This window comes from Hyla sarda, chromosome 7 (assembly GCF_029499605.1).
Source record: "Hyla sarda isolate aHylSar1 chromosome 7, aHylSar1.hap1, whole genome shotgun sequence".
NCBI classification, from domain to species: Eukaryota; Metazoa; Chordata; class Amphibia; order Anura; family Hylidae; genus Hyla; species Hyla sarda.
Genome location: NC_079195.1, coordinates 70,406,827 through 70,430,049, shown reverse-complemented (window position 1 = coordinate 70,430,049; position 23,223 = coordinate 70,406,827). Strand labels below are relative to the sequence as shown.

The window sequence follows — 23,223 nt, the reverse complement described above, 5'->3', positions numbered from 1 at the left end:
CAAAAGTCAACAAACAGGTTACTTAGCTTAGATTACACTCTCCTATAGCAACAATTCCTTCAAAGCACAAGTGGAGTAAGATGGCGCTGGACAACCAACAGATAGACTGCTTTATCAGGCATGCCTAATGAAGCAGTCTATCTGAAATAAACTATCTTCTCCCGTTTGTTGGCTGTCTGGCGCCATCTTACTCCCTTTGTGCTTTGGTGGAATTGTTGCTATAGAAGAGTGTGTCTCTTGGATCTGACATGGAGCGGCTGCAGGCACTTTCATGTTTATGCTATTCCCATTGTTACACTTGGTGGAGTGTAACCATCCTTAGTAAGCGCTAGTTCTCACTAGTGTGTACTGATCCTGACAATATTACACCACGGAGCGCTGTCTCTCCTTTCTATTGTAAACTTTGATTAGACAGTCTAAGGATGTACCATATTTATCAAACAGCAAAGCCACAGTGATAAATCTGGTATCTAGTCTAAGGGCTGTTACGAGGAGAGCTCCAGTCTGGTACTCTGACCCGTGAGTGCTCACCTCTCCGCTTCTCACCTTCCTCCGCTATGGCCCTGTCTCCTGCTGCAGCCGGCTGGGATTAGCATCGCGGGACGTGCCCGCATCTGAATTCCAGCCCATCACTCACAACATGCTCCTTCTGCATCCTCCTCTGCTTCTCTGCTCCGGCACACATGTCCCCGTCTCCTAGGGCATGCGTGCCGGAGCTCGAAAATTTTAAGGGCCGGTACACACAATAATTAAAGGGGGCAAAAACATTTTATCCCCTATCCAAAGCCCCGTGATCTCCCTGCAGCACCCGCATTCTATGCGGAAGCTGCGTCTCCAGTTTCGGAAACCTCCGGGTTTCTGGGACTGGGGACATGATGTCCCGCCACGCCCCCACCATTCATGTCTATGGGAGGGGGCGTGACGGCCATGGCAGGCATCTTATCTGCTATCCTTGAGGTAGGGGATAAAATGTTTTTGCCCGGAATACTACTTTAAGTAATCATCTGTGCCTCAGTTATAAGTTCCCCCACCTCCCACACTTACCTGCCGGATCTTCAGTGCCCCTAGCCTGAGATTAAGCGTTCATGTTGTCTGTTTGCCTTTCCCGTGTATTTTGACCCTTCAGCTACGTTATTTGTCTACGCACCTTTGCCACCTGCCCTGACCTTCTGCTAAGTCTGACTACGCTTGTGCCTCATCCTTCTGTACCTTGTCTTGCCCAGTTACCTGTGTGGTCGAGTCGTATCGGGGGTAGCGACCTGAGTGTCGCCTGCCACAACAAACCCATCCTGCCTTGTGGTGGTCTCTGGTGAAGACCAGCGGCACCTTAGACCCCATTCCTTGATACGGTTTGTGTCATCTACCACACAGGCAGCGCTACTACTATTACTGTGAGCGTTACAAGGGCCTTATTAGATGGGCCAATTATTGGGTGAACAGGCTGACATTACCTGGTGTAATAAGGCCAAAGATCAGCCACCAAACTTTTTGACCTGCAAAGAAATAATTTGCCATTGGTCACACATATCCTGGGGGCTAATTGTGTTAAAGGGCAACAAATGATCATGCTATTGTTTGCACAGCCCTCTCCGCATGGTGTTCAAGCTGTCTGATAGGCCCAGTAAACTTGCGTTGATCTATGAGATCAGATCTCCCTTACAGGATGGCTTGGGCCGTCTATTGTGACCCTATGTGTATTAGCATTAGTATATCTGCTTCACTGGGGGACATTTATCAAAACCTGTGTAGAGGAAAAGTTGCCCAGTTGCCCATAGCAACCAGGTTGCTTTAATTTTTAAAGAGGCCTGTGAAAAATGAAAGAAGCTATCTGATTGGTTGCTAGGGGCAACTGGTGTCTATTGGTCAATAAAATAGAACTGAGAAGAGTCCAAAGTACACACCTGTATGAACTTTTCTATAAAAGCACATCACTTTGCAACACCTTTCCACTTACTTCAGGAAATGCTGGAGATTAGGTAATTTTTTTGTTTTGTTTGTTAGCCCTAACAGTGCTTTGTTTAACCAGGGAGGGGCCAATAATAACTATTTATTATAGTAAGTAATACATGACCACAAAACTACTTATAGAGCTACTACTACTACTACTTATAGTTATAGTTATAAAACTACTTATAGTTATAGGGCAGTGATGTTCAAACTGTGGACCTCCAGCAGTTGCAAAACAACAACTCCCAGCAAACCACTGCTATAGAACAACATTTGTGGAGTGCATTACTGTATACAGTCATGGCCATTCGAGATGAGCAAATCGAAGCTGACAAATCTGAATTAATAACGAATTTCATGAAAAATTCAATTTGCAACGAATGCGAATATCGCCGCGATTCTATCGCCAAATCACTTCATTAAACTTCATTTAATGCCGTCTAGGCTCCAGGGCATCTAAAATGGTGGATCCATTTGTCAGTACATGGGGCAAAGAATGTTGGGAAGGCGGGAAGGCAAGGCGGGAAGGCAGGTAGGCGGGATGACTCTGAATCACATGCAGGATGCAGCCTATCAGCAGCCAGTAACCCCTGGGATGTCACAGACCTATATAATGAGCAGCAGCCATATTGCGTTTCGTCACTTCATTCATGACACTGCAGAGAGATAGGACGGACAGCCTGTTTGTGTGTTACACAGAAAAGCTTATTTAAAGGGGTACTCCGCCCCTAGACATCTTATAAGATGTCAGATCGCCGCGGTCCCGCTGCAGGAGTCGCAGCGAGAGGCCTGAGCTCCCAGTATCAGCTAGCGGTCATGTCTCGACCAGCAACTCATCTGCCGTCATCGATTGGTTAACACGGTCATCCACTTAATCACAAGTGACATCTTATACCCCAGTCAACAGTCGGTGGGTTCCTCAGACATAACCCTTAGTTGGCATGGCCCGGGAGCAGTCCCTGTCCTCCCATTGACTCTGTCATATGCTGTTACCTCCACTAAAGAAGTATCTTATGCTGTGGGTTCAGCTCCACTATTCAGTGAGGACAATGTACTACTACTACTATGATCTACTACTTAGCTACTGCCCAGCCAAGAAGTGGAGGAAACATCCGCCGCATCCCCCACGAGGCGGGCAAGTAGTGATGAAGAGAGTGACGTGGGAGGCAGTGTTGCCAGCGTTCAGGGTACTAAAGCAGACACTGTTGAGGAACCTGATGAGGACATCAGTGACGTGCAGACACTTGTTGATGATGATGAAGCTGATCGCAATTGGGAGCCGGGTGCAGAAGGGGCTTCATCATCATCAGGAGAAGAGAGTTGCAGGTTGCCCAGAGCCAGGAACGTGGTAGCATGGTTGGCAGTCAGAATGGTGGCAGAAGTGCCCGGGGGAGACCACCTGCTTCGCGGCAGCCTACCTTCCCGGGAGATAGTGGAACAGGGTTTCCTGGATCCGGCGGCAGTAGCAGTCAAATAGTGCGGACTGTTGGTGGGAAAATCAGCTACTCGGCGGTGTGGCAGTTTTTCATCAAGCATCTGTAGGAGGTTAATAATAGCCACATGCAAGATATGTTGGCAGAAGGGGAAGCGTGGCCAGGGTCCCAATGTTGGCACCACGGCCCTGCTCAACATATGCTGCGCCACCATAAAGCGGGCTGGGAGAATCGTGGCTCCGATGTAGTGGTCCAGCCTGCTGCATTACCCAGTGGCACGCTGCTCCCTCTTTCAGCCAGCCAAGGCTCCACCACCTCAGCCAAAGGGAGCAATGTGTCGTACCCTACTTCTGTCGCTCCAGATGTTCCTGCTCCTCCTACTTTTTTTCAGTCATTCCGCCAACAATCCATTAGCGAAACCATGTCCAAGAGACAACAGTATGCGCCCATTCATCCAACAGCGCAGTACCTGAATGCGCTCCTGTCTAAGTTGGTGGTGCTGCAGTCCCTCCCTTTTCAAGTGGTGGACACTGCACCTTTCAGAGAACTGATGGTTTGTGCCGAGCCGAGGTGGAGAGTGCCAACCCGTAATTTTTTACGAAGAAGGCAGTACCAGCCCTGCACAATTTTGTGGAAGAGAAGGTGGGCCAGTCCTTGAGCCTGTCGGTGTGTACCAAAGTGCATGGCAGCACTGACATCTGGAGCTGTAAATATGGTCAGGGACAATACATGTCCTTTACGGCTCACTGGGTGAATGTGGTTCCTGCACAGCCACAACACCAACTTGAACAGGTCACGCCGCTTCCTCCTCCACACTCTCCTGTGACAGTGTGCGACTCTGCCTCCTCATGCTCCACTGTGTCCTCAGCCTCCACGGCCCAGACAAGTGTCAGTGGCCCTTCAGCATACCATGGGTGCAGGGCACGGCGGTGTCACGCTGTTCTTCACATGGTTTGCCTAGGTGAACGAAGTCACACAGGGGAGGAACTGCTAAAAGTAATTTGTAAAGAAATCGGAGCATGGCTTACTCCACGAAAACTGGAAATGGGAATCGGGTTGGGGGACTCCCCTGTGTAACTTCAATGTGAACCAGTGGCCGTTCATAAGTGACACCTGCCATTTGCTCAGGACTAGTGTTGCTCGTGAATATTCGCAAAGCGAATTTTATTCGCGAATATTGCATATTCGCGAATTCGCGAATATTCGCGAATATAGCACTATATATTCGTAATTACGAATATTCGTTTTTTGTTTTTTTCACAGTACACATCACAGTGATCACCCCTCTCTGCTTCCAGCTTGTGTGGTGTAAAGAAGGCTCTAATACTACTGTATGAGACTGGCTTGCGAATTTTCGCATATGCGAATTTTTGCTTATGCAAATTTTTGTATATGCTAATTTTCGCATATGTAAATTTTCGCAGTCACGAATTTTTGCATATGCGAAAATAAAACGAGAATATTACAAATATGCGAATATTCGCGAATATATGACGAATATTCGTCCATATATTCGCGAATATTCGCGAATTCGAATATGGCCTATGCCGCTCTACACTACTCAGGACCTTTGAGGAAGACACATTATTAGTAAGTTGCCAGGATTACGGGATGAATGTTGTCATTCCACTGCTTCATTTCTTACAACACGTCTTGGAAATGATGGCTGGTCAGGGCACTGGAGACGTGGCGCCTACATCTCACGGCCACATGAGCACAGTGGAGCACAGTTTAGATTTTGCTAAATTTGCGATTTTTCTAGTAAACTGACAGGAGAGGGGGAGCAGGAGCAGCCAGAAGAGCTAGAGGGTTATGAGGAAGGTGAGACAGAGGACCCAGACACACCCTGGCAGTATGCAGTGGAGATGGAGGCAGGGAGTTCCTCCGAGTCACTTGCACAAACGGCATGATGCATGCTCACTTGCTTGTGTGGGGATAGCCGAATTGTCACCATTCGGCAGCGGATGACTTCTGGCTCTCCACCTTATTGGACCCTCACTACCACCACAAAATACACCCACTGAGGAAAGACTGACCTACTACAGAAGCATCCTATGTAGTCAGTTGGCCGATGCCTATCGGCACCATCGTCCATCCTCTCGCAGGTCTGAATCGGGGGGCCCCCTGCACTCACCTTCCACTGCCATGGCTGCTGGGGAGGGGTGGGGTGGCAGGAGCAGTACCAGCTCCATCAGCAACAGCCTGAGTCTACAGTCACCTTTCTTCACCCGCATAGTGAAGCAACTCATCAGCAGCAGGTAGACCTGGAGCAGGACCTGAATCAGCAGGAGGTGGCATGCCTTGACATGCCCATGCAAACACACCTAGAAGATCTGCTGGACTTCTGGGCAGCAAAACTTGATTTGTGGCCACAACTAGCAGAGTTTGCCCTGGAAAAGCTGTACTGTCCGGCCAGGAGTGTGCTATCAGAGTGGGTGTTTAGTGTGGCAGGGGCCATAGTCACCCCAAAGAGAACTCGACTGTCCACGAAAAATGTGGAGAGAATGACCTTTGTGAAGATGAATCAGGCATGGATCAGCCAGGATTTCCACCCACCAATGCCTGATGCATCAGAGTAGATTGACCATGGTGCCACACCAACACTTCACAAATAGTGATGAGCGGCATAGGCATATTTGAATTCGTTATATTTCACAAATATATGGACGAATATTCGTCATATATTCGCATATTCGTTATATTCGGGTTTTTTTGCGCATTTGCAAAAATATATGCATATATTTGCGAATATTGAGCCCTCCCTACTTTAATGGTATAGGGAACTATGACTAGTGCATTAACTGTGATTTTTTGCCCATTGAAATCGATTGCCATTGTGGTCTATGGGGATCTCATGGCATGTAAAACAGTAAAAAAAAATCAGGAGCGTCTTGGCAGCACAGTGGATGGGAGACCACCACTGGTTCGAGTCCCGGGGTAGGACAGAGGGTTACAGTGTTGTGGTTAAATTTTACTTTCATGGAAAAGCTGCTGAGTTGCCCATAGCAACCAATCAGATTGCTTCTTTCATTTTTCACAAGGCCTCTGCAAAATTAAAGAAGCAATCTGATTGGTTGCTATGTGCAACTCCGCAGCTTTTCCTGGAAAATTTCAGAGGCCTTTTCAAAAATGAAAGAAGCACTCTGGTTGCTATGGGCAACTGCACAACTCTTCCTCTACACTGGTTTTGATGAATCTCCCCCATAGAGGGAGATTTATCAAAACCTGTCCAGAGGAAAAGTTTCTGAGTTGCCCATAGCAACCAATCAGATTGCTTCCTTCATTTTTCAGAGGCCTTTTCAAAAATGAAAGAAGCGATCTGATTGGTTGCTATGGGCAACTGCACAACTCTTCCTCTACACTGGTTTTGATGAATCTCCCCCATAGAGGGAGATTTATTAAAACCTGTCCAGAGGAAAAGTTTCTGAATTGCCCATAGCAACCAATCAGATTGCTTCCTTCATTTTTCAGAGGCCTTTTCAAAAATGAAAGAAGCAATCTGATTGGTTGCTATGGGCAACTCAGAAACTTTTCCTCTGGACAGGTTTTGATAAATCTCCCTCTATGGGGGAGATTCATCAAAACCATTGTAGAGGAAGAGTTGTGCAGTTGCCCATAGCAACCAATCAGATTGCTTCTTTCATTTTGCAGAGACCTTGGGAAAAATGAAAGAAGCAATCTGATTGGTTGCTATGGGCAACTCAGCAGCTTTTCCAGGAAAGTAACGTTTAATAAGGTGCTACTCCCCAGGTACAAACATTCCTCCGCATCAGACCTTCATTCACCCACCTTCGTCACTGGGTACTGGTATTGCCACCCACCACACCACTCTATCACCGAGTCACTTTCAGGACTCTTGATGCTGCTGCTGCAACCTGCCATTAAGCCACTATAAGGTCTCCTCATGCTGCCACAAACTCCAGGCTGTGCCATTCAGCCACTATATGGTCTCCTCATGCTTCAGCCACCTCCAGACTGTGCCATTCAGACACTATATGGTCTCCTCATGCTGCCACAAACTCCAAGCGGTCATTCAGCCACTATATGGTCTCCTCTTACTGATGCCACCTCCAGGCTCAGGCTTTCATTGTGTGGACATGTGACTCCTTGTTAGCTTTGGTCCTTTGTACCCACACACCGGTGCCCAGGACACAAAAACTTGGCAGATTTGGCTAAAATTTCAATTTCAAATTCTTAAATTTCAATGGTCTCTTCTTGCTGCCACAAACTCCAGGCTGTGCCATTCAGACACTATATGGTCTCCTCATGCTGCTACAAACTCCAGGCGGTCATTCAGATACTATGTGGTCTCCTCATACTTATGCCACCTTCAGGCTCTGTCATTGTGCTGCCATGCGACATGTGACTCCTTGTTATATTTGGTCCTTTGTAATCACATGCCGAGGCCCGGGACACTAAAACTTGGGAGTGTTAGCTAAAATTTCAAAATCTTACATTTCTATATCAAAATCTTTAATTTCAATGGTCTCCTCATGCTGTCACAAACTCCAGGCTGTGCCATTCAGTCACTATATGGTCTCTCCTAATGCTTTAGCCAGCTCCTAGATATGCCATTCAGACACTATATAGTCTCTCCTCATGCTTCAGCCAGCTACAGGCTGCACCATTCAGACACTACATAGTCTCCTCATGCTGCCACAAACTCCAGGCGGTCATTCAGCCACTATATGGTCTCCTCATACTGATGCCACCTCCAGGCTCTGTCATTGTGCTGCCAGGTGACTCCTTGTTAGATTTGATCCTTTGTAATCATACGCCAGGGCCCGGGACACTAAACTTGAGAGTGTTAGCTAAAATTTCAAAATCTTAAATTTCAGTTTCAAAATTTAAAATGTCAAAATCATACATTTCAATGGTCTCCTCATGCTTCTGCCAACTCCAGGCTGTGCCATTCAGACACTATATGGACTCCTTATGCTTCAGCCACATCCAGGCTGTGGCTAAGCCATGACTAAGAGCACTAGCTCGAAATGCGTCGGCATTTCATCCGTTTTTAGAGTGACATGTAACTTGCCGCTTATGTGGCAACCAGTTTTTAACATGTGTTGAATTAAACGTTAAGTTTTACTCCATTTCCTGGGTGCTGGATCCTACCTACTTTCTACATCAATTACCACGAGGAGAGGCAGCTCCTTCATCCGTGCTTCCAACACTCATGCAGCGGTGTCTATACATGAACTATACTGTAGTGAGCTGATCTTTTTTCTTTGAACTCAAGCATGTGATGCTCCTTTAAACTCACCTGGGGTAAGTAACAGGTGTGGGCAATATAAAAATCACTCCTGAAAGCAGTTAAAAAGGAGAGAAGTCCACTTAGTCTTTACATTGTATGTCTGTGTGTGCCACACTAAGCATGGACAACAGAAAGAGGAGAAATGTCTGAGAACTTGAGAACCAAAATTGTGGAAAAATATCAACAATCCCAAGGTTACAAGTCTATCTTCAGAGATCTAGATTTGCCTTTGTCTACAGTGCGCAACATTATCAAGAAGTTTACAACTCGTGGCACTGTAGCTAATCTCCCCGGGCGTGGACGGAAGAGAAAAATTGATGAAAGGTGTCAACGCAGGATAGTCTGGATGGTGGATAAGCAGCCCCAAACAAGTTCCAAACATATTCAAGCTGTCCTGCAGGCTCAGGGAGCATCAGTGTCAGTGTGAACTATCCGTTGACATTTAAATGAAATGAAACGCTATGGCAGGAGACCCAGGAGGACCCCACTGCTGACACAGAGACATAAAAAAGCAAGACTACATTTTGCCAAAATGAACTTGAGTAAGCGAAAATCCTTCTGGGAAAACGTCTTGTGGACAGATAGGACCAAGAAAAAGCTTTTTGGTAGAGCACATCATTCTACTGTTTACCAAAAATGGAATGAGGCCTACAAAGAAAAGAACAGTACCTACAGAGAAATATGGTAGAGGTTGAATTATGTTTTGGGGTGGTTTTGCTACCTCTTGCACTGTGTGCAAGACATCATGAATTCCGGAGATTACCAACGGATTTAGGGTCGCCACTGTACAGCCCAGTGTCAGAAAGCTGGGTTTGCATCCGAGATCTTGGGTCTTTCAGCAGGACAATGACCCCAAACATACGTCAAAAGGCACCCAGAAATGGATTGCAACAAAGTGTAGGTCCCTCGTAAGTCGTAGTGCATGCACCATTGGTAAACTACCAGATCCCCAATTGACCCCATTCTGGTCAATGAGATCCAGCAGTACCTGGTGGTTATCCTGTTGTATTAGTTTAGTTGTATTCTGACTCATTTTGGGGCCATTCGGCAGAAAAAGAGAGCTGAATGGACCCAGAAAGGGACAGAACACAACAGCAATGGTAACCAAGCCTAAAAAAGCTGTAATGATGGACATGTCATCAAGGCCACATTGGGGGTGCAGTCTCCAAATGCACAGGCTATCAGAGCCAGTGGCATCCCCTTTAATAGTGACAGGAAATGTGCCAAGTGCAACCATGCAAGTTGACCTCTTAGGCTTACTCTGAATATTCTCAGCTACCAGAGAATAACATTTTTTTTTTTTTTTTTTTGCAAATAATGAATTCATATGTGTTGGCAGTGGGTAGTGAAATAGACTATTCGCTTTGTGTCAGATTAAACAATAAAACTGAATGAATCTCTATTTCATGTGTGCGCTCTCATAATTACATTTGACAATGTACTTTCTGTTTAGTTCCTTTTACATAAATTCTAATAAAAGTGACTCAATTATTGGGGGGTCTCAGAAAGAACAGCTAATCCCACACTACTCTGCAGTTTCTTGTTACTGCTGAAAATAAGCGCCGAAGTAGCCAAAAACGCACAGATACTGGCCAGGACTGGCTTATTCATTTAGCAGTTTATTTTCCCCTGCTGTCTGTTAAAACTCAGTAACACAAACAGAAGGGTTCTTCCCTGCAGAGATATACAGAAGCTTTTTGGCTGCTTTTCATGGTCTGAGGTAAAACCCCATTAGCAGGGAGCCGTTTTAGAGCTATTTAGGTACTTGTAAAATTATAATCAGATTTCACCAAGTTCTTCTCTGTGCCTTCTGCTTGGTATTTTCCAGTTCCATGTGTGTTGTTAAATATTGAAATTCCAAACAGAGAACAATAATGGATTTAATATTTCTGAATGGAAAGGCGAATATGGAATCATATAGTGTGGTTTTATTTGTCAGAATAAGAGACGGGGTCCCCTAAAAAAATTAATATGCCCTTTGTTCTTTGTGACAGTTTATATACTGTAGCTTACCTCATCGTGAGATGGGAGGGCTCAGTATTTATTTACTTCCCACCCCCTTCCTTTGCCTTTCCTCTTAAAGAGTACCCGTCATGATCTTGTGTACCAGTCATGATTTTATAATCTTCCCAGTTTACTGCCCCCATCATGATAAACCACCCCCTGCCTTTATTCTTTTTATTATTTTTTCGTTTTCTACCTTGATATTGCTCTGTATTTTCTGCTCAGTCTCAGTTAGATTCACAGACTGGGAAGGGGCGTTACCCAGTAGCCGGGACATCATCTGAAGCCATACAGTGGAGAAATTCCTCCCTCAATCTGCTACACACAGCTCAGAGCAGTTCAGTGTGTGAGATGAGCTATGATTGGCTAAGGCTGCACACACACCTCTCAGCACTCCAGACTGCATTTCTTGATTTTGGACTTTTGCCAGGCCAGCAGTAGTAAGAATTCTGTGCAAGAGATGCGGGAGGAGGAGATGTACCCTGGACAAGTAGGGAGACACCTAGTGGCAGCTTATTTAACCCCTTAACGACAATGGACGTAAATATATGCCATGGTGCTGTGGTACTTAACGCACCATGACGTACATTTACGCGCCACCATGACCGCGAGCACCAGAGCGGTGTTCGAGTCATGCGCGGCAGGTCCTGGCTGCTATCATTACCTGATGGTAATGGCGGACATCCGCAATCACGCAGATGTCCGCCATTAACCCCTTTTTAGAACATTGCCTATTTCACAGTATAAACAACATTATCTACTTACCTTTAGCACTCCCGCAGAGACTCTAATGTCTTGCTCCTGTCCCCAACTCCAATCATCTTCCTGAGCTGCAGCATGATGCTTGGGCCCAGAGTTATGTTGGGGCCCAGTGTGTCATAATGCCGCTTAGCCACTCACTGGGGAAATGTATGACCAACGGCCAATAATTTCTTAGCAGGTCAAAAAATGTGTCTTCTGATTTTTGCCTCTATTACAGCAGGGAGTGTCGGCATGTTCACCCTGTAATCGACCTGTCTAGTATGACGTATAAACTAGACACTAGATTTATTACTGTGGCTATGCTGTTTGATTAATAAGGTACATCCCTAGACTATCTAGTCTAAGTTTAGATCACCAATTAGATGACTTAATTTTGGTGTTTAAAGTTGGGTAAAGTCGAGTCTCCTTGGCTGATCTTTGGCCCTATTACACCAGGTGATATCAGCCTGTTCACCCAATAATTGATCCATCTAATAAGGCCCTGAGAGTAGACACCAGATTTATCATGTACACATGCTCACTCAAAAGCATTCAGCCTATTAAATGGGAAGTCTAGTACAGAAAGGTAGTCCATGTTCATACATGTACATTGCAGTCCAATCTCCTTGCCTGTCAGGTTAAATCTATGTTGTAGAAATCATTCTTATTATATTAACAATGGCTGGATACTTTACGGACAGTCTTTGCATGTATGGCCAACAACATCACCACACCTGTCAAAAGGTTATATTTGGCGTTACTACACCCATTTAAGTCATGCCCATTCCCACGCCACTTTCGGGTATGCCACGCCTCCTTGTCAAGTGAAGTTTTCAAGTTGTCAAGTGCCAAAAAAGGACTAAAATATATATTTAAAAAAATATGGAGCTAATCATGTAAGCCAGTTTTTTGCTGTAAATTGCACCAGGTTTTGGCACAGGAAGTTTTCAGTATGTCCCCTATAGTGTGTATGGCAGCTTTATCAATGTATTCATTCCAGATTCATAAGGTTATTATAGATAAAGATATGTATATATTGTTTTTATATTGTTTTATATAGTTATTTTTCCCCACACAAGCAAGTATGTCTGAAAAAAGGAAGTGATGCCAACCATAACTCATTCTTCAAACATTTTCTGACACTTTTCCTTTTACCGTATATACTCGAGTATAAGCCGAGTTTTTCAGCACGATTTTTCCTGCTGAAAACACCCCCCTCGGCTTATACTCGAGTGAACTCTCCACCCGCAGTGGTCTTCAACCTACGGACCTCCAGAGGTTTCAAAACTACAACTCCCAGCAAGCCCGGGCAGCCATCGGCTGTCCGGGCTTGCTGGGAGTTGTAGTTTTGAAACCTCTGGAGGTCCGCTGGTTGAAGACCACTGCGGCCTTCGACATCATCCAGCCCCCTCTCACCCCCCTTTAGTTCTGTACAGTACTCACCTCCGCTCGGCGCTGGTCCGGTGCTGCAGGACTGTCCGGAGAGGAGGTCGTCCGGTGGGATAGTGGTTCCGGGCTGCTATCTTCACCGGGGAGGCCTCTTCTAAGCGCTTCGGGCCCGGCCCCAGAATTGTCACGTTGCCTTGACAACGACGCAGAGGTACGTTCATTGCCAACCTACTTCTGCGTCATTGTCAAGGCAACGCCTCTATTCCGGGCCGGAAGCGCGGAGAAGAGGCGGCCCCGGTGAAGATAGCAGCCCGGAACCACTATCCCACCGTACCACCTCCTCTCCGGACAGCCCTGCAGCACCGGACCAGCGCCGAGCGGAGGTGAGTACTGTACATAACTAAAGGGGGTGAGAGGGGGCTGGATGATGTCGAAGGCCGCAGTGGTCTTCAACCTGCGGACCTCCGGAGGTTTCAAAACTACAATTCCCAGCAAGCCCGGACAGCCGATGGCTGCCCGGGCTTGCTGGGAGTTGTAGTTTTGAAACCTCTGGAGGTCCGCAGGTTGAAGACCACTGAGGGCGGATGATGAGAAGAGGATGATGAAGGGGGGGTGTGGAATGATGAGAAGAGGATGATGAAGGGGGGTGTGGGATGATGAAGGGGGGTGGGGATGATGACAAGGGGATGATGAAGGGGGTGTGTGGGATGATTACAAGGGGATGATGAAGGGGTGTGTGTGGGATGATTACAAGGGGATGATGAAGGGGGGTGGGGATGATGACAAGGGGATGATGAAGGGGGGATGTGTGGGATGATGACAGGTGATGATGATGAGGGTCTGGATGATGACAGGCGGTGATGATGATCAGGATGTTAATGACGGGTCTGGATGATGACAGGGGGGGATGATGTATTTCCCACCCTAGGCTTATACTCGAATCAATAACTTTTCCTGGGATTTTGGGTTGAAATTAGGGGTCTCGGCTTATACTCGGGTCGGCTTATACTCGAGTATATACGGTAGTTCATAACAATTCCAGGTCTGACCTGCTGTTTGTTTCAGAGTGTGTGCACTAGTGAATCGTCCTCATTCTCTCGCCTGCGCAGTGTGCACCCGATTCATTTACAGAGCTCATGTCCTATGGTTGAATCCGCTGCAGGTTGGACATGGTGTTCTCTTCCGATACTTTTTCAAGTAGAAAACGTTTATAAATGTTCTGTGGTTGTTGCAATTCTAGGTCCTCCCACATTTCCTATTACATTCATTTGTCTTATTGTGTATTGTCATTTATCTAAATGAAGCCATAATATAATATGCCTAGTAAATAATTTGAAGAATTCAAATATCCTTATATTGACGACAAACAAATCATTGCTGATTTCTAAAACAAAACCTTAAATATTCAATGCCAAATCCCTACAAATTTACATGTAAATTCCAAATGTTAATAAAGATAGGTCATTGATTTATTTATATATTCCTAACATCAGTCTCAAGGTATTTAGCCCTTGTGTGTCATTACAATGTAACTAAAAGTAAACATTTACAGAGGCGACACAAGCAATGAATGGGGCTTTGGGCAGGCACTAGATTATACATTAAATTGTGCTGATTTTAGTTTTTTGTCCGGTTTGACAGCAAGCACCTGGTGTATTCTCTCCTAGTGTATTCTCTCCTCCGTCCATTCCTTCTCCCCATTGCACTTTCATCCCAGCCACACAGGCACGCTCGCCACACTCCCGCAGGTTTTAAAATGCAAACATATGTTACCATTATTGTGAAAATCAGTTCTGTAAGCAGGAGTCTCTTTTTATTCATGACTGCCCACCCCCACCCCCTCCTTTCTTCCTATCCATTTCCTAAGAGACATACGAGGTCAAGTGGATAACATTATCATCCCTTTCCCTATGGATCTGCAAAGAAAAAAAATGAATTAGCCCACTCAATGATAGGGTGAAATAGGACAACAGCAAGTAGTGACCCAGTGGGAATTCGCAGACTGCAGGCAGCATTAAACCATTCTGAGAGAAAATTACATACTGCAGTCAGACATGGGCTGGTAGTTGGTCCTTTGAACTGCACATGACTGAATATAACTTCCTCGGGCTGTATGTTTTCCTTTTAGGTTCGAAATGGGAAATCCCTCATTGTAAATTAAGCTGTTGACCAATGTTTCTGATAAAAGTAATTAAAAAAAAAATTAGTTACCGCAGGCAAAAGGGAAGTGAAGATGTTAGAGATTAGCATTATGGGACTCTGGGGTAAAGCTTTTGTTCGGTAGGAGAAACTAGTTTTTTTTTTCTTTAAAGCCAATGGATTTTCCTTCATTCATTTGTATCATAAGCCTTGTAAATAAGAGCTAAAGCCATAAGAACCCAGTTTATTTATCCGGCTTATCATTCCTACATGAAGCTAATGAGACCAATGAGACATAAGACAACATTAACAATTATACATCTCCAAATTTACATGGACTAAGACTTAAAAGAGAAAAAACATTCTTTTGAATGTGAAAAAAATGAATATTGAAAAGTACAGATATAAGTTTAACAACAATTCTAAAAATAGATATTTGTTAATGTGCAAAAATGTCTTTGTTTTTGAGGTGTGTATTTCATGTACACTGCTCAAAAAAATAAAGGTAACACTTAAGCAACACAATGTAACTCCAGGTCAATCACACTTCTGTGAAATCACACTGTCCACTCAGGAAGCAACACTGATTGACAATCAATTTCACATGCTGTTGTGCAAATGGAACATTACATCAAAGTTGGATCAGCCTGTAGTGGGGTTCTCTACTTTGATTTTGAGTGTGACTCCATATCCAGACCTCCATGGGTTGACAAATTTGATTTCCATTGATCATTTTTTTGTGATTTTGTTGTCAGCACATTCAACTATGTAAAGACGAAAGTATTTCATACGATTAGTTCCTTCATTCAGATCTAACCAAAACCTGAGGAAGGGTCCTTTTCAGACCAGAAACAAGTTGTTTTTAGTGCAATAAAATATATTTTGGACCTGGAAACGTGTCCTACTGCTTTACCGGAGACCAGCGCCCAGGAGAGCTCAACTTTTACACTTGGATTGTTCATTCAGATCTAGGATGTGTTATCTTAGTGTTCCCTTTATTTTCTTGAGTAGTGTATGTGCTAAACCTAATGTGAACCCAGCCTTAGGGACAGACAAAGACCATCCTGGTCTTATATATAGATAGAGGATAAGTTATAGATTGTGGGGGGTCCGACCGCTGGGGCCTCTCATAATCTCCTGTATGGAGCCATGGCTCTCCCTGGGAGCAGCACATAATGACCCCCGCCCGAAGTGGGGCTGCCATGCCCACTCCATATATATCATGGGAGAGCCGGGGCTCCATACAGGAGATCGCGGGGGAGGGGGGGGGGGGGGGCATATGTTTTTCTGTAATATTACTGTAAAGTATGAGACATCTCCTTTAAGTTCCTGGTAGGAACAGGCTACACCAGTGTTTCCCAACCAGTGTGCCTCCTGCTGTTGCAAAACTTCAACTCCAACATTCCCGGAGGCATCTGGAGCCACTCTGTTTGGAAAACACTGGGCAACACTATTATTAGTGTCAGAAAGAGGCTCAAGTGTGAACACAGCCTAAAAAGTAACTGTTCACATGGGTAATTTACTTATCACTTCTAAGGCTGTTAGAATAATTCAGCAGAAAATTCTGCCAAAATTTAATGCACTTTATGTTTAAAGGATTTTGTCATCCCATTCGAACAGCGGAATTTCCGCATTCCAGATTCTGCAAAATTATAACACCACAGAAATTCCATCAGAATTCTGTCCAAATTGCAGAAATTCCGCCGTGTGTGAACATAGATCAATACTATTATCCTCAATTATTTCCTCCCTATTACATCCTCCATGTAAATGCTGTTACGCCGAGCGCTCCGGGTCCCTGCTCCTCCCCGGAGCGCTCGCGGCGTTCTCCTCTCTGCAGCGCCCCGGTCAGACCCGCTGAGTGGGAGCGCTGCACTGACATTCACGATGGGGATTTGATTCGCATAGCGGGACGCGCCCGCTCGCGAATCGCATCCCAAGCCACTTACCGGTCCCGGTCCCCGGCTGTCATGTTCTGGCGCGCGCGGCTCCGCTCTCTAGGGCGCGCGCGCGCCAGCTCTCTAAGATTTAAAGGGCCATTGCACCAGTGATTGGTGCCTGGCCCAATCAGTCTAATTAGCTTCCACCTGCTCCCTGTCCATATAACCTCACTTCCCCTGCACTTCTTTTGCCGGATCTTGTTGCCTTGTGCCAGAGAAAGCATTTAGTGTTGTCCAAAGCCTGTGTTTCCAGACCTTCTGCTATTGCTATTGACTACGAACCTTGCCGCCTGCCCCAACCTTCTGCTACGTCTGACCTTGCCTCTGCCTAGTCCTTCTGTCCCACGCCTTCTCAGCAGTCAGCGTAGTTGAGCCATTGCCGGTGGATACGACCTGGTTGCTACCGCCGCAGCAAGACCATCCCGCTTTGCGGCGGGCTATGGTGAAAACCAGTAGCAACCTAGAACCGGTCCACCGACACAGTCCACGCCAATCCCTCGCTGACACAGAGGATCCACATCCAGCTAGCCGAATCCTAACAAACGCTTACAAATACTCCGATATGTAAGATAAAAATAAATAAATATGATCAGTAAACATGCAGTTTCTTTGTGAAATTCTGAACTTGTGCCAGGAAATGTTTTTGTATTATACAGATCTAACTGTTTTGTTTTACTACTCAATTTTCTGTATTGTGCAGCAAAGCCGGTGACTTTTCTCACTCCAATTGCGGGGCTGCAAATCTCATGTGGTGTTAGCCCTGTCAAGAAACTGTCAAACAAGCTTGATGACTTCATTCAGCAGGAGTACAGCCGGCGAAATCAGATTAACTCATGAACAGTGAAATACCTACCGCAATACAAACGCAACGCAAAACAATGGAGCATGTAATAAAGAAAGAAAAAACATACATTATGAGGTAAACCAAAATAGGGGGAGAAAATTTCGGATTTTCTCAGCAGAGATTAGGAGCAGAGTGCTCCATGGACAACTGGAAAAGAGAGAGAAATAAAGAGGGTATGGGTTTGGGGAGCAGATAAAAAAAAAAAAAAGGCAGCACTGTATAAAAACCTTCCAGAATTGGGTACAGTCCAATAAAACAAAATACTGTAGCTCACAGATCCAAAGACCAGTGGTGTCCTACAGTCATCTACTATATGCATTTATTTGTTTTTTTAAGCTGCTTGCAGCAGCATGAGGAGACCATATATTGGATGAATGATACAGCCTGGAGTTGACATCAGCAAGAGGATTCCATATAGTGGCTTAATGACACAGCGTGGAGGTGGCAGCAGCATGAGGAGACCATATAGTGCCTGAATGACACAGCATGGAGGTGGCGGCAGCATGAGGAGACCATATAGTGGCTGACTGACCCAGCCTGGAGGTGGCAACAGCCTGACTAGACCATAGGGCCTCACAATTGAAAAGATTAAAGATATTTATTTAAATTGCATGTGGCCATGTTAACATCCTCCGGATACTTGATGAAAAACTGGCACACACAGCAGAGTAGCTGATTTTCCCCCCAACAGTCCGCACTGACTGACTGCTTCTGTTGCCTGTTCCTCTACCTACCAGGCAGGTAGACTGCTGTGAAGCAAGTGGTCTACCCCGGGCACGATTTGGCACCAGACATCCCACCGCCGCCACCATGCTAACTCCCAACAATGCTACCACCTTGCTGGCTCAACTGCTGCCTCACGGGTAACCTGCCACCCTCTTCCCCCGATGACGATGAAACCCATTCTGCACCTGGCTCCCAAGTGCGATCGGCTTCATCATCATCGAGTTGTGTCTGCACGTCACTGATGTCCTTCTCAGGTTCCTCAACAGTGTCTGCTTCAGGAGCCTGAATGCTTCCAACACCACCTACCACGCCACTCTCCTCATCACTACTTGCCCACCTAGCAGAGGAAGCAGCAGATGTCTCCTCCACTTCTTGGCTGGGCAGTAGCTGCTGACTGTCCTCTAGTAGATCGTCGTGACTAAAAAGTGGAGCTGAACCCACAGCATAGAATTCTTCTATGGGGGAGGTAACAGCATAGGACAGAGGCAATTGGAGGGCAGGGACTGCTCCTGGACCATGCCAACTGAGGGTTGTGTCTGAGGAACCCACCGACTGTTGACTGGGGGTGTCAGATGTCACCTGTGATGAAGTGGATGACCGTGTTAACCAATCAATGACAGCAGATGACATGCTGGTCGAGACACAACTGCTAGCTGATACCAGGAGCTCAGGCCTCTCGCTGCGACTCCTGCTGCCCCTCGCCCTTAGTCTGCTGCGACCTCTGCCTGCGCCTGATGAATTTAGGCCTCTATCACTCTTCTGTGCACAGCCTGGCACTTCTCTGCTTGACATACTTAGTGTGTATATGAGGGGAGTACAATACGCTCCACTACGCTTAAAACAGTATTTTTTTCTTGAACAGCAGCAGGTGCATACTTTTGGCTGGCCTTTCACAGTAACTAGGCCCTTAGGACAACAACAGGAACCAAATGGTACACCACTTAGATGTACGTACATGGTATGCACTTATGAGCAGAGTACAATATGCTCTACTACGCTTTAAACAGTATTTGTCTAGAACAGCAGAAGGTGTGTACTTTTGGCTGGCCTTTCACAGTAACTAGGCCCTTAAGACTATAACAGGAACACAATGGTACACCACGTAGATGTGCGTACGTGGTATGCACTTATGTGGGGAGAACAATACACTTCACTATGCTTAAAAAAGTGTTTGTCTAGAACAGCAGCAGGTGTGTACTTTTGGCTGGCCTTTCACAGTAACTAGGCCCTTAGGAATATAACAGAAACAAAATGGTACACCACTTATGTATGCACAGGTTACACTTAATAGGGGACAATACGCTCCACTACACAACCTGTATTAGGCACTAATAGCAGGTGATTGTGGCTTTTAGTGCTCTGCTCACCCTAACTGGCTGGCTACTATTAGCTTTTCAGTTGTTGTACACACCAGTGCTGCAGCACACAGTCGCTGTGTAGTACACCCAAAATTGCACTTTCTCTCTCAATCTCTCTCCCTTCCCTATCAGTGCTTCTAGGCTGTATTTGGGCTTGAGGTGAATCACTGCTGTAAAAATGCTTTTCTGTGCAACACACACTGCTCTCTGTCCCTCTCTCCTTGCAATAGAACGCTAAAGTGACTGGCCGCAAGATGGCTGCCCATTATATAGGGCAGTGACACCACAGGGGGAACTGGCTGCTGATAGGCTGCATGCTGCATGTGATTCAGGGTCATCCCGCCTACCCATGTTCCTGCCTTCCCAGTGTTCCCTGCCCCAAGTCCTGACATGTGGAGCCACCATTTAGATGTCCTGGAACCTGGACTGCACTAAATGGAGTTTAATGAAGCAATTTGTGCGATCGAATCACGGCGATATTTGGATTCATTGTGAAGCAAATTTTCCCTGAAATTCGTAGCGAATTCGGATTTGTTAGATTCGATAGATCCCTACTTATATATGTTTTATCACTAGGTCATACAGATATTTTACACATCTTATTATTTATCTAGCTTCTGTATTTGGCCCACAAATCCCTCTGTTCTGCTGCTCACTCATTCTGAAATCCACTGCTCAGGAAGGGGTGTGTCTGAGGCAAGCACTGAGCCTGTCCTTACTCACCATGCATTCACTTCCTCCCTGAGTCTGCTGTGCTGTGCTGGGTCTCTTCATGGTCATAAGATACGATGTCTAGGGGGGGAGTTTCCCTTTAATGAGAAGTAATGACTTTGGAATTATGGTGTTTTCTGTACTATTCTGTATGATTTAGTATGCTGTATAAAAGCTATAAATAAATCTTAAGAAATATTTCACCATTCAGCCCTCTTTTCTCATTATGACTAGTTTTGTTATATGTGTAGAAATTGTATAAATAATGTCAATGTTTTGTTTTCACCAATTGAGAACAATGCTTTTTATGTGTGTTTTTTTATTATTTTTTTTATTAATTTTTTTATTTTTTGCTGCATTAATGCTTGGAAATTATCATTAGAAATGTTTGAAATCATTTAAATTGTAAGTAACAATAATTCTTATGTGTTAACAGGTTGTAACTTGTACAAAAAAATTATAGTTTTTTATTATCAGCGTATTGTATTAGAAGTAATAACATTTGTTACCTCTACCTCTGGTCTCTCCAAGTTAAAGAAGACCTCCGCCACAGTCAGTAGGGTGTCTCGTCTGTCATCTCTCTTTGTTTGCAGCTGGGACCAGGAACATTGTTAGATTGTGTCACTACTATGTACAATCCTTCTAGTGTATGGTGATTGACAATACTTGATCTCCACATTGGTGTGAAGATTTGTCAGTGTCACTTACCAGCCAGTGATTTTTGGTAGGCAGCTAGCTATGTATATATGGGCCATAGCTTTAGACCTATCAGGGAATCCTAAATACACAAAATTCACACCTTCTATCAGGGAAAGCTTTTTCATGCATTATGCCTTTTGTTGTACTACTGTATTTGCACCTTGTAGTAAACTATTTATTGTACATTGTACAATTTACTTTATCCAAAAGACCCTAAGGAGGCTGTACAGGTTAGGCCTCTTTTACAATGCCTTTGTGCCCATCGGCAAAAGTCTGTCAGGCACTTTTTTGGGGGGCCTTAACGGACGTTAATTTTGATAGAGCACAATGGGAAACAACAGGTCCTGACAGATCCCATCTACTATTATGGGGTCCGTCGGGCACTGTTGTTTTCTGACAGGAGTAGCGGGAGGAAAAAACGTTGTGTATTTTTCCTCCCACTATTCTCCCCAGGTTCCCCGACGAACGTCAGACTTTTGTGTCACACGGCAGTGTGAAAGAAGCCTTAATTATAAAATGGTTGTTATTTTCTATTTTTTCACATGAACAGTGCATCACCTGTCCACAGGTTTATATATATATATATATATATATATATATATATATATAGGCAGCTGACCTCAGTTTTATTCAATAGAGACAAGCTGCAGTACCCGGCACAACCAATGGAAAGTTGTGGCACTATTGGAATAGGGAAGAAGCCATGTTTTTGTATTCCTGCACAATCCATGCAAAGGGATTGCTAATAGGAAATTATATAGTTACATAGTTACATAGTTAGTATGGTTGAAAAAAGACATACGTCCATCAAGTCCAACCAGGGGATTGAAGGGAAGGATGTAAGGGGATAAGGGAAAGGGATGTAGTTTTATAATTCTGCATAAGCATTAATGTTATTTTGTTCCAGGAATGTATCTAACCCTGCTTTAAAGCTGTTAATTGTTCCTGCTGTGACCAGTTCCTGAGGTAGACCATTCCATAAATTCACAGTCCTCACGGTAAAGAAGGCGTGCCGCCCCTTTAGACTAAACCTTTTCTTCTCCAGACGGAGGGAGTGCCCCCTCGTCCTTTGGGGGGGTTTAACCTGGAACAGTTTTTCTCCATATTTTTTGTATGGGCCATTTATATACTTATATACGTTTATCATATCCCCCCTTAAACGTCTCTTCTCAAGACTAAACAATTGTAACTCCTTTAATCGCTCCTCATAGCTAAGATGTTCCATGCCCCATATTAGTTTAGTCGCGCGTCTCTGCACCCTTTCCAACTCCGCAGTGTCCCTTTTATGAACAGGCGACCAAAACTGAACAGCATATTCCAGGTGAGGCCGTACCAATGCTTTATAAAGGGGGAGTATTATGTCCCTGGCCCTCGAGTCCATGCCTCTTTTTATACATGACAATATCCTGCTGGCTTTGGAAGCAGCAGCCTGACATTGCATGCTATTTTGTAGTCTGTGATCTACAAGTACACCCAGATCCTTCTCTACCAGTGACTCTGCCAGTTTAATCCCCCCTAAGACATACGACGCATGCAGGTTATTAGTACCCAGATGCATAACTTTACATTTATCCACATTGAACCTCATTTGCCAAGTGGATGCCCAGACACTTAGTCTATCCAAGTCATCTTGTAACTTATGCACATCCTCTATAGACTGTACCGTGCTACAAAGCTTGGTGTCATCTGCAAAGATAGAAACAGAGCTGTTAATACCATCCTCTATATCATTGATAAATAAATTAAACAGCAGCGGGCCCAGTACTGAACCTTGGGGTACACCACTAATAACCGGGGACCAATCAGAGTACGAATCATTTACCACCACTCTCTGGGTACGATCCATGAGCCAGTGTTCAATCCAGTTACAAACTAAAGTTTCCAAGCCCAAGGACCTTAACTTACCTGTCAGACGTCTGTGAGGGACAGTATCAAACGCTTTGGCAAAATCCAGAAACATTATATCCACAGCCATTCCTCTGTCAAGGCTTCTACTCACCTCTTCATAAAAGCAAATTAGATTGGTTTGACAACTTCT

General features: G+C 45.0%; 1 long non-coding RNA gene across 1 annotated transcript in view; it reads left to right on the top strand.

The window, feature by feature from the left end:
* Positions 1-1,869: 1,869 nt before the first annotated feature.
* Positions 1,870-23,223, top strand: part of LOC130281770 (uncharacterized) — a 46,961-nt gene continuing 25,607 nt past the window's right edge. Inside the window, exon 1 of the long non-coding RNA XR_008846102.1 lies at positions 1,870-1,976. This is a non-coding gene — a long non-coding RNA (uncharacterized LOC130281770). The remainder of the gene's footprint in view (positions 1,977-23,223) is intronic.